Below are 16,701 nucleotides of genomic sequence, written 5' to 3'. Positions count from 1 at the left end.
AAAAGGAAATTAATTGAGGCAACATACATTAAATTGGCAGACCAACTGATCAGTCGAGATTAGGCCGCTTTGGTTGCCAATTCTAAAAAATGAACTAAAGAGAAAACCAAAAGTATCAAACGGATCGGATATTTGTAATAAACCAATGCGGAGTCACAATATGGTTTTAAGAAGTTCATCTCGCATGAACCAATAATAACGAAAGGGCCCATTCCTGTTCCCCTTCCCTTGTATTTCCGCCATCTTGTTTTAGCCAGCCGTCACGATTACCATTGGCTAGTCCTTATGGTCAGTCGTAGGTGGTTAGTAGACGAGTGAAGACGTATTGTGACCTGTATTCCGTAGTTTAGTTAATGATTAGTGTTTTGTGTAGTTTTGTATTAAGTGCATGTCTTTAGTGTTAGTGAAGTTGACATACAACATGTAGGTTGTGATTCCTGACTTAGGCGTGCCACAACGCTTTAGTAAGATTTGTTTATTTTAACCTAGTTTGTAATTATGTATTAGGTTAGTTCTTTACCTGAAGAAGAGATCAGATTGCAGATCTCGAAACGTAGTGTTACTGTTTTCTTGTTTCACTGAACAATGGCAAATGTCCGGAAAAATCCTGTTTCCTTCACAATCCTTCCATCGTCAAAAATAACCTTCACACAATCTAGTTTTTTATGAAATTGAGTGAGGAATTTTCGTTAAGAAAGAAAACAATTGTCAGCCAGCGAGATGACGAAATAATGATTTAATCCAACACATAATTACAATTAATAATTGAATAACAACAGAACTACACTAACCACATATGCAAATATGCCTAGTTAGTGGTTGCATTCAAACAACAATCAACCCTTGGAACTGGCGGTCAAATTCCTCTAACTGGAAAAGTGCTCTACTTATTTGTTAAGTTTTTTGTGGGTTAAACCAAAAATATGATGTTTAACTACTAACCATGTAACCAATAAAACTGAAAGTAACAATCTAAATGAAACACAAGAAGAATTTTTTATTTGTAACCAAATATTTTTATATAGTAAAATCACTGTCACATTTGCCAAATTACAAAGGTTACTTTTTTGCGAACTATTTCTGAAATGAAAAACTTTTTTATTTTAAGATAAGAAAAGAATCAGTTTCTAATTACAAATTTCCCAGTTGCAATAGTTCCCTTATTACCAAACGTAAAGATATGTAAGGAAACATAAAAATGATCAGAAAGTTTGTTATTTAAGTAAAAAATAAGTAGTGTTTCTCTTTCTATTAGTATCAATACAGATACGTTTTGAGCATATTTACAAAACTTAATAACAAAAAACGTAGCCCCTGTTAAAATTCCCAATATTAGGCGCTACCATCTAGAGTACAACTAAAACGCCTGATACTGAAATTTTGCTAGTTGCAGGGTTAGCGTTCACTAACTCACAGCTGACTCTTCTGTATGATATTGATATTAATCCTTGCAGCGTAAGCATGTATAAGTGCGAGGGCTGACCAAGCTCTAAACGCTGTAAGCGTGTATGCACATCAAACCATTGTTCGTTATGTTTTGTGTAATGTTAGTTCTGTGTTAGTCCACTAGAGTGTGCGGGATGTATGTAAAGTAGTTTAAATTATCGATTGATGCTAGACTGGCTTATGTCTCACAGGTGGCAATTTGGTAGTACTGCTCAATGCCAAAAGCACATATATGCGTATGCTACTGCTGCGCCGGGAATAAAAGATCTAAGGAATTAAAAGAATTAAGGAATAAAAAAATATATGCAGTTTATTTTTATTGTGTTACAAAGAAAAATAAATTAAGCATTGGGAATATTTAGTTTTCATTTTTTTATAATTAATAAGCACTAATCTAAAGTTAGGCAGCAGCAATATGATGTCAAGAAAATAGAAAGTAGAAATATATTATAAAAATACTACACATAACATAGCTATGGTAGAAAGGGTTAATCAATTGAATTTTTAGTTTAGCTCCAGTTCACCTTCCTTTTAATTGCAGTGTCTGATATCTGACGCTATCTCAGACTTGACTCCTGGAATCTGGAGTCATGTTCGTATGAAGAGATCCAAAGAAAGTCGACGATGAAAAACATCATTTCGACATCAGAGACACCTATAAATAGGTGAAGTAGGAATCTCATTGCCTTATCAGGTATACAATTGATGCACTACGATGTGATAGACAGATCTCTAAGCAACCGAGTTTTCTACAAATAACGTAGCTATGGTAGGAAAAGTTAATTCAATACTGTTAACTCAGGAATTACCTCTTGTGAAAAAAATGCATGTATGCTATAATATTAAAAAGTTATGATTATCACTACATCCAACTAACCAAAACTGTACATAGTTACAGGTTACTATTACTAAATAAGTTTATACCATACAAAATTAATTATAGATTAAAAAAAGTACATCACTAAATCTAAATAACAAAGACGACTCTATTATATAAAAATTATTATTTCATAAGCTCTTTATTGAGTCCTTTTCTTCTCATTTGAAATGATTCTCAAGAAATAGTTCTGAGTAATTCTTAGTTTATCAACTAGGCATTTATATGTTCCTCCCCAACAAACTTACCCATATTACAGTATAGAATTGATTATTGTAAAGTGTAACATTCTGATTAATTGTATGGAACAAAGATTTTACAGAAAAAAGTTTATTGTTAAACGATCTTCTGTGAAATGAGTTTACTGTCCAAAGTGATTCCAAGATATTTGAAATAGTTTTCCTTACTAATTCACAGCTGCAACCGCCTTTACAGCCCGAAACATATGAGTATTAAAATCAGAGTTAACGTATTTAGTTTTACTATATATGTTTAAAAAAAGGGTCACTTAAACCCCTGTGCTGTGACGGCTAGGGGTGCGCTGAGGTACTTTCTGATTTGCACCAGCTATTCCGGCTGGTTCCAGACAGAAAGCTTTGGAACCAATTAAGCGCATTTCCCCTTACATCCGTAGATTCTATCTTGAGTAACAAAATTTTATAGATAACCAAATATAAGGCATTTTTGAAATCTGTAATCAAACCCGTGGATTTTTTTTCCTAAATTTAAACCTTTATAAATTGAATCAGTTACGTTTACAAGTGCATTTTCATTACGTGTACACTTTATAAACCAGTATTGGTTTTCATTTAAAGTATTTATATTATTTAATGTACAATTAATTAATTAAAAAAAAATTGTTACAAAAGTCTAATAGACTAATAGGTCTTAGATTAGGGTACGAATACACCGACAGTGACATGATGTGATAGGATGAAGCAACATGCAAACACAGAGTAATGTGGTCTGAAGCGACTTGGAAGCACAACCAATGAAGAGTTTGTAGAGTCCGATGTTAAAGTCCAGACAATAAGACCGTACTTTACTTCTATGTGACAATCCCTTTAAAACATAATTTGTAATGTGGTTTAAAATGAAATTGATTAATTAGGTGTGTGCAGGAAAGGAAGTTTAAAGAGAAAATTACCATTTATTTCCCATGTTAAACGAGAATATACCACTATCTTTGCGGTACATTGACTGTCTACAACTATCTTCGATTATATTGTGAAAAGTAGAGCATTCCATGCAAAAATAAGAAACCCTATAAGTGGAGAAAAGTGGCTTGTTGTTATTATCAATCTGGTTCAATAACGTTTAGTATTACGCTCTTAAAAATCTGTTAAAAGAAACTATCAACTAAATGTGTGAAGTTTTGCATATGGGTTTTAAACAAGTAAAGGGCAACACAAGTTTTACTGTGTTTGTAAAATTATAATAATTCAAATGCTTATGTTAATACACTTTAGAAATTAAGCTGAAATCTGATTTACTTAACAAACTACGTTAGTACTAAAACTGTAGGTTCTTTAAAAGAAAAATGTTATTCCATGATTTATGAGAGGTTTATAATGCAATCCACCTGGAAGACGATGGTCGTAGTTGAAGTTTTGTTAAGTACTCCCCACTCTTCTTAAGTTTGGCATAGATGATTACATGGGCAATTTTTTCTCACTAATGAATTACCTATCATCATAGCTAAGGATATTTATGTCCTTAACTAACCATCCATCTTGGCTACTGAACACTTCTGTCGCTTGTGGAAATTAAAATGGTTTCAGAGGTTGTCACATCGTCTGTATACCCATATCTATTTTTATTGACAAGCCCTTTTTAAATATCTGAACTACTATACCGATCTTTAGCTTATCAGAAATCCCCCATAAATTGATGATATGTGACAAAAAAGGGTGATATTATTTGTGCAGTGTGCTTTGATAGGCTAAACTGATGCCATAAAACTGCTAGTTACCTATTTCTCCCATACCGTCATCTTCATATGGTCAGCTGTACCTGATTAAATTGTTATTTATGTATCTAATAGTTTGTTTTAAGTGTGTCAAGATATCTAATAAAAAATTATCGTTTGATGTTCAATAGGTACAGATACAAAGGTGAGATAACCGAATGTAGCAATGTCGAGCGTGGCTACTGCTTTGATGGGTGACCGCTGAGCGATCCTGCCCTTGCAAGCAGTCCACCTGTTTGGCTATCGGGTGATTCAGAAGCCACCTTTAAGCCGTTAATTCACTGGTTGTGTTACGGAGGGTTTTGCTGGTGAATATAAGACATTCTTTACTTTACTTTTCCAACCATAAAAATAGTTTTTAGGTAACCTTTAATATGATTTCTTGTTTCAGTACTATTCAATCATATTTTTCCTAAATTCCGCTTTTAGGTAGTGCATTTTTCTGAAGTTTTCAAACACATCTTTTACTTAAATACTGTTTTATACTCCTTCACAAGATCCAAATAGGGCTATTACTTTTTCCCTTTTAACGTTTTGAGTTTGTACTTTATTAAATACTATACAAAAAAAGCATTTGTACTTGTATATCAGTTATATATACTGGTAGTTTGCACATACCTTTTCATCCCCTTCAAAAACTTGACTCTCATTTGACGAAATCATTCTTATGGGGAGGTGAAATTTGACCTGACCCAATTCTTCACCAGCAATTACAATTTCTGAAATAAGCTGTTCCATGAGGGGTAAGTTCAGGAACCCATTGTGTGTCCATTATGAACTCGGAGCAAGACACTCGCCATATCTTCTCCTGCAGTAGTTGGAGGAGCTCAAGATAGCCAATGCTCAGCCTTCACCAGACTCTGTTGTCAGTAAACGATCTCCGATTGGCAGACATGTAGATATTCCATTTGTAAACTGGGTGCTAGAAATGAAGAAAGTTAATACTGTATAGGTGTTTCTCAGTCCAGTAGAGCACAATAAAAGTTGGCCAAGAGTTTGGGAGGAGCATATGAAGTCATTTGTAATCCGGTCTGAGGAAGAGTGCAGTACCTAGGACGATCGGTTGTTTAGTGGTTGATTACGTTCTTTGTTACAAAACCTTAAAACTTAAGGCCTGGATTCCTTCATTAAAATTCAAAAATTTATGTATCCTCTTCACATCGAGTAAAAAAAAATTACAGGGTACACCTCGGTACATAAATGGTTTGGTCTGTACAACCTCGGTTTTATCCAGAGAACGTTAGTATACTTGGCTTTTATCCAAAGAACGTTGGTATACTTGGCTTTTATCCAAAGAACGTTGGTATACTTGGCTTTTATCCACAGAATGTTAGTATACTTGGCTTTTATCCAAAGAACGTTGGTATACTTGGCTTTTATCCAAAGAACGTTGGTATACTTGGCTTTTATCCAGAGAACGTTAGTATACTTGGCTTTTATCCAAAGAACGTTGGTATACTTGGCTTTTATCCAGAGAACGTTGGCATACTCAAGGGTTTTTGAGTAAATCTATAAGATGCAATACTGGATAGAAAGTTGCTAGAGACCCAGGTAACCAAATTTAAGTACCACCCACTTTTAATAACCAAAAAGACCTCCCCATTGGATAACGATTTACTGCATCAGATTTTACTTAACGTGTGTGTGTGTGTGTATAAACATTTCTTTGTACAAATTTCCTTTAATATTTCAGCATTTGCCGTTTTCAAAAAGTTATAATAAAAAATTATACAGCAAACAAACAAAATTAACATAGGTAAGTAGAACTTTACATAAATAAACAGAAATTTTTGAACATCTGATTAACAGCTAAGAGAAATATCATGAACAGAGAATTTCATAAAAAAATACAGAATGAATAAAATTTATCAATTCATCTTTTATTCAGACTAAAGGGTACTTTTGATTCCAATATTAACTGATGTACCGGTTCTATATTTTCTAAGTAAATTTTTTCCCCTTCTTCGGGTACTTTGCAAATATCTTTCAGTGAATAACATTGTTCAAAATTTTGTTGATGGCCTAATACATATTGAGAAACCAATTTTTCATCCTGTTTTTTGGATGAACAACGATGATTATTCATTCTTATGTGCAATGGGTTTGATATCAATCCAACATAATCCAATGCACAATTTTTACATGTTAATTGATAAATTACATTTTTACTTTTACAATTAATTTCTCCTCTAACAGGATAAGTTTTCATTGTTTTTCTACTAGTAAAAGAATTGGACGATTTTATAATTTTGCAAGTATTACATCGTCTGCCTTTATAGGGTTGACACTTATAATTTTTCTTCTTTTCTGAATTTTGATTTTCAGTAGGTGGCAATTTGGGCCGTACCAGAAGATTTTTCAGGTTAGTATTTCTACTAAACACTAGCCTGGGTGATTTTTAAAATAAGTTTTTTCTTATTAGTGAAGATTCATGAATTTCGTGTGCCGTTCCTAGATATATATAATACAACCTTCTTTGGTAAACAATTTAATGAGGTACTAGACTGTGTTTCTTTCAATTTGAAACCATAATAAATGAGGCAAAATGTATCTTACTATACCACATACCAACTAAGGTATTGTTCTAAATTTCTACACTGCGATCCATACGTTCCTACAATATGTGTGAAATCATACAAAAGTTTAAATAGCAATTTGAATCCATGGGCCAATTCATCTAGCTCTTCTTCTCATGAAGAAAAGCGTAGTAAGGTTGCTTTAACAGATGTAGGGCATCATTATTAGTATTTCTTTAATGTTAATTTTATAATTTGTTACGAATTATAAAGTTCATGTGTGAGCAACAAATTCAAAAGTGCCTTGCAATTTTTATAGGCTTTACTCTCTTTTTATTTCTAAAATGGTATGCAAGAAGAATTATGTTTGCTGTAATGTGATCTAAGGCAGACATTTAACAATAGTTGTGGAGTTGTTCTCTTGACATGAGCAGAAAAAACATGAGAAATTACTTTATTTACATCCCAATTGTTACTTAGTTGTACCATATAAAGGAACAAGAACAAACACACTAGTATGCTGTGGAGAAAGATGTTTTATTATAAACTACAATCATACATAATTGACAGTAAGTTAAAAGAGGGTTCGTGAAAAACCATGTGAAGAGTTGTGTGCTTGAGTACAAACATTGCCTTCATGTCACAGAGTGTTAAGTATACAGCAAGGAAAAACATACAGCCTTTTATATATAAAATTTCCAATTTTAATGGAATTTCAAGCCCTTCAAATCATATGTGAAGTGAGTAAAAACAGTTGTCACCAACTTACTACAATAAAGTTGCTACCATATTATCTACATCATTATTATCCTTCGCTCAGGGAATGGATTTTTTTCTTTCCTGCCAACCTCTAACAAGTTCTTGTGAATTTGAAAGAGTAGGAGGGGACTTTTTGATGGTATATGTGTTTCACTCCTAGTGAATTTGGGACAGACCCAGGCTGTTGAAAGTTCTACTTTTCAAAATGAGCAACAAGTAGTTCTTTCAACTCCTGAAGTGTTATTAACCGAACATTTTGTTATTACCAAAATAAATGACTTCTGGTTCTGTTAGAATTATAAATAGGTTCACACTGTATTTTCTGGCTGCCACATTAATCTATTTATTACTGTATCAAAGCCTCCAGAGAAAAAGTAAGCAGTGTCAATAATATAGCATACTTTCTCTCTTTAGATACTAGCATTGTATTCTACTCACACGGAAGTCATTTGGGTTATCAGATTTGACCAGTTTTAATTACATAAAAAATACTAATCTTGAAATAATTTTTAAGAGAACTTTTATGAAATTGGGGTTATGTTATTTTTTAACTAAAAATTGGAGAAAATTTAAGCAATCGTTATAAGCTTATAATTTAAATCATTTCTATAAGTAATACATCATTTTAGTATATGATAAATTTGGCCAAAATTTATCGCATTGTTTACATATGACTGATTCTTAGATGCACACAAAGTTACAGATGGACATTTTTATTAAAACCCCTTTTTTACAAGTGTGGTTCCGAAATGGATTACTATTATCAGCTTCTATGCTTTGATGTTTTATTTAACAAAATCTCTTTTAAATCTTATTCCATGTGCAAAATCTAAATTAATGCAACGAGCACGTCTGCATCGTACAACAGTAAATGCTTGAAACCTCTTAAGTAAGATAGTTCACAACATTTATGCTGGACAAGTACAAGAAGTAACCTCATTAGAGGAAATTTGTGTGCATTTTAGCCAATAAAAGTGATGGATAATTTGTATGGAGAACAGGACTGTTCCAAATATTTGTAATCATTCATAGCCCTATATCTTTTACACTTGACAATAGAAAAACTTAGTGCCAATAAAGACAAAGTCTACCATTTGTCAGACACCAATTATGAACCAATTACTACAGCTGAATAATGGTTCTTATATTATAATCACATCAATCTGAATACCACCTATAAGTACATGACATGGTAGCAAATCTCTACTTTTTATTCTAAACATAGTATTTGCTTTAAAATTAAAGCAAGTACTACTTTTTACTCACTTCACCAAACATTTAATTGCACCAACTGAAGAATGAAACTAATACAACAAACACTTTGTAAGGTTTGAATTGCTATAAAAGTGTGATACAATTTCTACACCTACTACAGAACATTTCTCACTACAGAACAAGATCTAATATTTGTGCCATTGTTTGTGCAACTTAATATGATAAGTCTTATACAATATGATTAAGGTACGACATCGAAGTTGGAACTGAAACTACTGTAGTTCCCCAATGAATTAGTCAGTCTTTAGACAACAGTCTATTTATAATGTTCAATTCATGATATTTAACTTCACTTTTAAAGTGTTCAAGTTTAAAAACTGACTTATGAATAATACTACACAATGTTGAGCTGTTTTCTACTACCATAGAGGGGAGAAACAGAGGGAGTAACTACCTTCTGGCTAACCAGCACACCTGGGGGATCCAAATAAAGCTTCTTACAAGGGTATACTTTTGGTCATAACTTCACTGTCAAATCAAATTTTACACTTCAGGTTTTACTTAAATAAAAACAAGAATATTGATTTAGGAGTAATACATTTTAGTAGATTTCCATACCCAATCCTAAAATTAGGAAAAGACCATCTGAAATGGTTGTTACCAAATGAGCATGTTGAATCATAATAATTTGAAACATTATCAGAGTACGTGTAATTTTGACCGTATGTGTAACAATACACTCAGAATTCTGTTCCTTTTATTTTAAACCTGTTAATATAAGTATCATAGAAAAAGTTATCTATCAATTTAAATCGTAACATTGTCCACTCTCTGCTTGGTTAATGTAGTTTGCATAAATTTGAGTAAACATTTTTATAAATGACATAGAGCGATTCTGAAGTACTCTTAGAGAGTGAGAAAATGTTTTTTTTTATTAAAAGTTGTGCAAAAATAATATACTAACAGTTTTTCAATTGAGATGAATACATGTTTAACATAATCATCACTAAATGGTTTTTTTTTTGTAGTGATTTAGTGATTTTAGAGCCTACTACAACAATATACAACTTGTCTGTCTCACATTTTATGTTTACTGGTCCAACAAACTACACTACTAACAAACCATGCGAGTGTCAAGAATCACAACAGACATGGCGACAAAAAGTAGCACTGGCACAGTAAACATTACGAGAATCGCTTGCAAGCTGTTTCCACCACCATTTTCGTACAAACCGAGTGTAACTGAAAAGTTCAGACACAGCAAGCATTGCGAGAATCGCTTGCAAACTGTATCCACCACCATTTTCGTACAAACCGAGTGTAACTGAAAAGTTCAGACACAGCAAGCATTACGAGAATCGCTTGCAAGCTGTTTTCACCACAATTTTCGTACAAACCGAGTGTAACTGAAAAGTTCAGACACAGCAAGCATTACGAGAATCGCTTGCAAGCTGTTTCCACCACAATTTTCGTACAAACCGAGTGTAACTGAAAAGTTCAGACACAGCAAGCATTACGAGAATCGCTTGCAAGCTGTTTCCACCACAATTTTCGTACAAACCGAGTGTAACTGAAAAGTTCAGACACAGCAAGCATTACGAGAATCGCTTGCAAGCTGTTTCCACCACAATTTTTGTACAAACCGAGTGTAACTGAAAAGTTCAGACACAGCAAGCATTACGAGAATCGCTTGCAAGCTGTTTCCACCACAATTTTCGTACAAACCGAGTGTAACTGAAAAGTTCAGACACAGCAAGCATTACGAGAATCGCTTGCAAGCTGTTTCCACCACAATTTTTGTACAAACCGAGTGTAACTGAAAAGTTCAGACACAGCAAGCATTACGAGAATCGCTTGCAAGCTGTTTCCACCACAATTTTCGTACAAACCGAGTGTAACTGAAAAGTTCAGACACAGCAAGCATTACGAGAATCTCTTGCAAGCTGTATCCACCACCACTTTCTGATGAACCGAAAAGTTCCGACACAGACTAGAAGCCGAATAGTGCTTGGGTGGGGATAACAAAGACTACGCAGCTGAGAAAATAACCAGCCCACATAACGGAACTCAATTCTACTACACAGGAAGGTCTATTGCTCTTGGCTGTTATTATCAAGTTTATTTTCTCTCACTTTTAGTGCCTCTACAGGTATGAATAAAATTACAGTGTTTATTACAGTGCTATCAAATATAAAGGCGGCCATGAACCTGGGTTAGTTCTAGTCTTGTTTTTTTTATTATTCTAATACACTGACGCCTCCCTTGAAAATCTTATATGCTCCCTCCCGCAGAGAGATACACCCTTTACGTTGAGAACCACTGATGGATATCAAAAATTCAAGTCATATTTAGTTTACTTAAAGCACTATATCTCAGACTGAAAGAGGTTTGCTGGGAAAGGAAAAGGGAAGATACAAAATTTGTAGCAAAAAATTCTCTACCAAGACACTTACATTCAGGAAAATTACATGATTCCTTTCGTCCCCCCTCCCTCGGCTTCTAATCTTCTGACGTCCTAGTGACTTTGTTTTTTACAGATGAAAGGGGATGTAAAGAGACAGTGAAGGGATAAAGAACCTAAAAAATCCACCATGGCAAAAAAAACCAAGAGCAATTAAAACTCTTTATCACAAATTAACTGTGATCAGACATAACCTTCCCAAGTGCTGCCAGTAAGTGTACTGGCTTACAGAAAATAATTTGATGCTTGGAAGCTTTGCTCGGCACAAGCTATTCCAGGAGCTGGTGGAGATCCCCTTGTATAACAAAATGCTATAATTCAAACTTGGTACAGAGTACCTCTTGAATAAATAAACATTTAACAAAATCAACCTAACTATCTGATGCCCGGACTATCTCCTCAAGTGGAAAACTAACGACCAAAAGCGGGCTAACAACTTCCACATATATCACACTGCACAGAATAACAACTAACAACACTTATAGTTGAAAACCAATGCAACATTTACTGATAGCTTATAGTTAAGAGCGAAGAACATTCACAGACAACCTTAGAAATACAAATACACAATAATTAGCCTGTATTTCTGGTAATGTAGTAACTTCAACAAAAGATTTGTCTTTTTGTTCCAAAACGTACTGTACATTACATCAAATGTGAAATTATAAATAAATTTAAATAAAACCTATGTTCAGTCTATGATAGTAAGCGTACAGAACTGTTTTTCTGTTTAGAATATTAACTCTGCTCTTTTACCTTAAAACTATTTATTTTCCTTATAAATTTATTAACTCTGCAGGTACGCAGAAATTCAGCTTTAAAAATCTTTTCCTTAATACTGATTTTTATTACCATACAGAAATATTGTTTATGAGAAAATAAATGACTACAGTAAACAATTGACTCATACTTAATTATCTATATATTAATATAAACAAACTAATTCATATAAATGCTGTATATCTTTACCATGGAATTATAATTCACAAATGAATGGTGATGGATTAGTTAATTTTAAACCATATTAGATGAAAATTAATAACTATATATTAGAAAGTCACCCATAACTAACAGATGGATCCAAGGGAGTATTTGAGGAGCCCATGTGACAAACTTCTATGGTCAAACCTGAAGGCTTAACAAGACATTTTTGCTCTATCAATATTAAAAAAATATATATATCTTGGAACTAAAGCTTTTCAAAATTTGAACAAATGAATCATATTCTTTTAAAGGTATGACAGCTTTGATTAGGTGAATTTACTGTAAATATTGTATAATGTGTTTTTCTTCACTTTAATATGTTTTATTTTAATTTCATTTATTGATTTTGGGGAAGTTATGTCTGGCCGGCAGAACACGATCAAGGTCATTGGCTCCCACAACGGCAGTGCATATACGCAACCCGTCCATGTGACTAGTTCTTTCCGTACTTTAAACTTTTTTAGCTATCCCAAGCATTCTTCATTAAACTCTCTAATCAGATTTTACTGATCTATACTCTCTTGAGGGATGTTTTCCGTTTGTTGCCATTAGCAAGAGCCATCTTCTTACTGATGGCCGAAGGCATTACTATCGGCCCGTTCCTTTAACAAAGGTTTTTCAAATTTTACAGGCTTTTCAAAATTTACAATAGGAGTAGCGTGCTTTGAATGTGTGACCTTAATTTGATCAGAAAATACCCTTTTAAATAGCATCCAAACTATCCAGAATGATGGTAAAAAATAAAAGTTTCTAGGTTTGTAACAGTTTTAAAAACTAATATTTGGCCAATTTAAAGGATATTTTGAATTAGTGAAGTATGCACATTCTAGCAATGAATTGTGTTACTGACATCTCTAGACACATAGTAAATAAAACTTATTCAGATGTAATATATTACAACTGCACTAAATACAATTGATGTAAATGTTATCTGCATTCTTCAAATTTTCATTATGTAACTTGATCCATAGTAACAGCAAAAAAATGTTTAAGGCACATTAAAATGTCTAATTATGATTTTATTGTTAGTATTGTAAATGTCAAATTTAAAGTAAGAAATTTTGATTTTTTATATTTCTTGGCAACACAATGTTTCATTTTCCAAGATGCGGAGCTTTCTCATGTAACTTTGGAAAATATTCTAAAAAACAAAAAAGTTTGTTTTATTTTTTATCATACAGTTAAAAAATTAAAAAACTTTGTCACATGGGTTCAGATACAACTTGTTCTGGTAATATTCATACATTCCTACGATTACCAATGCTTTCAAAATCAATAGGTACAGATAGCCCTTACTATACCTTCATACATATTTCTTTAAAAATAAGTTAAAATATTGAGGTGATATAATAAGAGGTCCTCCGTGACTTCTCAATAATTGACCACGTGTCCACTCCTCATAAGAGGAGTAATAGCGAAGACACCGACTCTGGAATCAGTGCGTGTTTAAACTTACTGTACTAGTGTTAAACTACTTTCATAGAGGTTAAGTACAACGGTTAAAACAGTGACACTAGTGTCATCTTTGAGTGAACTATGACAAATTCCACTACCATTAACTTTATTTGAAGATAAAAAATGACAGTATGTGGGTGGGGCAAATAGCATAAAACTTAGTTCTACGAGATTCTATTTGGACACCTGCATTATTGCAACAGGTGTTAAAAAAATATTAAACAGACAATAAATATTTCACACAAAAAACACGATATACCTTACAATTAACAATATAACATTTTAAAACCATTACTAATTTAAAGTATATACACATTTAATAAATGATTTGGCTTTAAAACGGTAACTTAATAAAATTATCACAGGTATTACATTCATACTTTTCGGTAATCACATAAGCTGGTATGTCACTACAAACACAACATGACTGCTCCTTAAAATACATAATGTAAACATATATTCATAGACACAGTGTTGCAACAGTCTACTCCCCCCCTCCCATCCCGTCCGCTAACTTTTAAAGACGTCACAATGAAACTTCTGGGATATTTTTCTATCTGTTTTTTAACGAAAATTAAAATAAACCATGATACTTTATCTAGAATATTAATAGGTCTTGACTAAATGGATGATTAAAAATTGAAATATAATCAACAACAATATTGTATTTGAAAAGAAACTGATTATTATAAGTAATTTATGACAGAAGGTCCATATGTTGATTATAACGTGAGAAGACCTCACCGAGATACACCCAGATTTTGTATCTGTCAGAGGGTAGTCGAAATTAATCAAAAGATATCCCATAAGTTTTCTTTTCTATTGTTGTTCAATATTATACGTGGGAGACTAGAAATATCTTGTATTCTATATACAGGGTGTCCAAAAAGTCCCGGGTCGGTTAAATATTTTTCAAAATATTTAAAATAGAGCTACAAAACCTTACACAAAGTTACTGGACATAAAAATCTATTTTATCACATGTTCAGTGATCCGCTACTTCCTCAGGGGGGCGGCCCGCTAGGAGTCAGAAGAAAATCTTAAATGTAAGCATAGGTTGATATGCATATCAAATTAAAGGTCTATATTAGTAGAGTACAGAGCCGCAAACCCGACCTCAAACGGATAACCGAGTCAAAAATGACAGCCGTTCAAAGATGGCTAGAGTTTGCAACTTAGGTTAATGTAACAAAATACACTGATGAGCTTTTTGATTTTAACTTTACTAACATTAAAAAATGGACATGAGGTGTTTCTTGAGGTGTTTGAGGGTCATTTGAATGACTGATTCAATTGTAAAAAGTTTTGGGTTAGTAAAGTTAAAATCAAAAAGCTCATCAGTGTATTTTTTACATTAGCCTAATTTGCAAACTCTAGCCATCTTTGAACGGCTGTAATTTTTGACTCGGTTATCCGTTTGAAGTCAGGTTTGCGGCTCTGTACTCTACTAATAAAAACCTTTAATTTGATATGCATATCAACCTATGCTTACATTTAAGATTTTCTTCTGACTCCTAGCGGGCCGCCCTCACTGAGGAAGTAGCGGATCACTGAATATGTGATTAAATAGATTTTTATGTCCAGTAACTTTACGTTAGGTTTTGTAGCTCTATTTTAAATATTTTGAAAAATATTTAACCGACCCAGGACTTTTTGGACACCCTGTATAATAATTTATGAACTTTAAGTTTATGCCAGATTTATAATTATAAAATCTATGCCAGTCAAGTTCAGAATAGTATGTGTGTTTTGTATATTTTTACCACTATAAAAATACCAAAAGATGATATTACTTAAAGGTAATAAATTTAATTCTATTTTTTTGGTAACACACACTGCCACCCCAAACATGAAGTGGGGTAAGTGCCGAAACACAATATTTTAAGGGAGAGAAAGCAAATTATGCTTTATTGTAACCTTTTTTTCATGATCTACAGTTGTAGCCATGGATATTGTTACATTTGTATCTCTAAAGAAACACACAACACAACTCTTTATCATGAGTGGTTCATAAAGAGTCATTGCATCATATGGTTAAGTTTCTGTCAGATGGTTTTAAGTTGATGCCTAGAAATCATATAATATTCAATTTACAGCCGTTACGTCACTTTGTGTTTGGGGCGACCATATTTTGTTCAATAGAAGCAGGATTAAATACGAACTAGATCCTTATCATTGTACACCAGGTGGAGTACACACCTACACAAAATGTGATATTGATAATCATAATCTCAGTTGGTACAAGCTGGAGATCCTATTGTTGTACTGTAATAATTGACAGCACAATTCAACGATAAGTCCCTTCTAAGAATCAATCAAGTCTACACTGAAAAAAAAACAGATCTATAAAAATTAGAGGTAATCAACCTTGAACAAGGGATATTGCAGTGAATACTGTAATCTAAACATCTTTAATTATTCAGCCAATCACGGTATAAAAGTCTTGCAAAGAAATACTTAGAAAAACTAAATTTTAATGCTTAATTTTTACAAAAATATCAATACATGTTTTGTCAATTTACATTTTTATTTTCCGACAAATTTATTTGATTTCAATTTATATTACTTATTTCTATTTAATTTATTATGACAGTGTTGGTGAAAACTCTAGTTAATATTTGATCCACAAAAACGGAAAAAACATATTGAAATAGAAAACCCCTTTATTAGTTACAAATCTCAAGAATTTAAATGTAAAAGCCATGTAAATTAGCTTTTGGCTGAGACTATTGTAATACTAGCATCCATCATTTCCTACTGTAGTATTAGCATAAAACGATATCAAAGCGGGTCTTGGCACATATACAAAGGGATAGAGCACTGGTACGTTGTTTTCTTTCAGTCTTATATTTATTCAACAATTAAGTGTTAACTTTAACCTGAGGCCCATCATTGAAATTTGAGCAAGAAGAAATAACATCAACATTTATCAGAACTTATATTTTTGAACAACAGTACTGCAAATATTACTTATGAATAAGTTGTGGAATAATTCAAACATTATAATATTAAGATTCCA

The sequence above is a fragment of the Homalodisca vitripennis genome, chromosome X, assembly GCF_021130785.1.
Source record: "Homalodisca vitripennis isolate AUS2020 chromosome X, UT_GWSS_2.1, whole genome shotgun sequence".
NCBI lineage: Eukaryota > Metazoa > Arthropoda > Insecta > Hemiptera > Cicadellidae > Homalodisca > Homalodisca vitripennis.
Note: the sequence above shows the minus strand (reverse complement) of the source record.